We start from the raw sequence: 1,496 nt of genomic DNA, 5'->3' as shown, positions 1-1,496 counted from the left end.
GCAGACTAAGTGCAGGAAATTGGTGTGTGGGTCTGTGTGTTTGTGCCCTTCTCAGTGTGTGTGTGGTGTGTGCATGTGTGTATGTATGCATATGCATACGTGTGTGTATAGCTTCTGAGAGCACAGCAGTCCCTGGGTCCTCTCAGCTGGCCTGGGGTCTATGGGATTTTAGTCATTAGAGGGTCATTGTGTGTGTGTGTGTGTGTGTCATGGCTCTATTCATTAGTGTGTGAGTCACCAAAAGCTATGTGCATCAGATGCATTAAGGTCTCTCCAGCGGAAGCTCTAACAGCCTCCTATTTAGCTTAATATAGCACCTTTCACTAGCAAACACAGACGCCCACTGCTCCCCAGAACCCCAGCTCACACTCTGCTCCCTATATGTGGTTCTGGTGGATCTTAAATTCTACATTGCTTTCTTCAGCTCTGCGTTTGGTTCATGTGGTTCTTGAGCTCTGTGTTTGGTTCTTGTGGTTCTTATCCTCTGTGTTGGTTCTTGTGGAGCATTTAGTTCAGTCAGTGTTTTTATGTTCCCCATGACCCCCCCCCCCCCCCTCTACTCGTGGTTTTTAATGGCTTAATTCTGTGCTGTGCTGGGTTGTTCTGCTCAGGCATTTTTCATTATTCCTTTCTTTTACCAGGGTTAGTCCTATTGAGACCTAATTCTCTTTCTCAATGGAGCCCTGGACATACATACAGTACATATAACCACAGGAGTCGCCAGACAAACTCTGGGTAAGCTACAAAAACTGCTTATAAAATCTAATTAAGTGTTAATCTTATATCAAGATAAAAAAAAAAAATCTTGTTGGTATTGTTTTTGTTGTTGGTATAATGAGACTTACCGTACCTAGCACTTCCTCATAAAATCATTTGAGTTTGAGTTTGAGTTATCGACAGCCTGACCACACACTCTCAGCTCTGCCAGGTAAGGCTATCCTGGGAGAACCCAGACTAACCTGTTAACAAATTTGAATTTGCACTGCAGGTCAGAATGGCAAGAAGGCCATTGACACCCATTTCCAATGTTCCAAAAACCCAGGCACCAATCACACGGCATGGAGCGGGCTTTATATGATGACAGATAGAGCAGTGAATTCAACACAACCAATGGCTGCGCTGATGGCGACAAGGTTAAACAAACCACCTAGAGCCTGTTATTTGTTTTGCAAAAATCCACAGCTCCCGGTTCTTCTAGTCCAATCAGAGCAGGGCTGTGTGAGATCTGACTGTCAATCACTGGTGCAGTCTGGTGCGCACTGACGAGCACAAACTCGATGAGAGGGTGCTCGGTGCTAGCGGGGGAGGGGCATGAGTGTTGTAAACATTCAACATTTTGGCTAAGTCCCCTCAATCTGTCAGACTTGCCAACTGCAGCTTTAATAGGTGGGGACATGGAGCATCTAAAGACAACAGGAAGAAACTGTCAGTTGGATTCTCTGAGCAGCACATGGAGTGTCTCACTCTGCTCAGTGTGATTGATCTTTAACACCACA

Source organism: Alosa pseudoharengus, unplaced genomic scaffold, assembly GCF_046254945.1.
Source record: "Alosa pseudoharengus isolate Yale_2024_CS ecotype anadromous, Long Island Sound unplaced genomic scaffold, YU_APseudo_1.1 YU_APseudo_1.1_scf_22, whole genome shotgun sequence".
NCBI lineage: Eukaryota > Metazoa > Chordata > Actinopteri > Clupeiformes > Clupeidae > Alosa > Alosa pseudoharengus.
Note: the sequence above shows the minus strand (reverse complement) of the source record.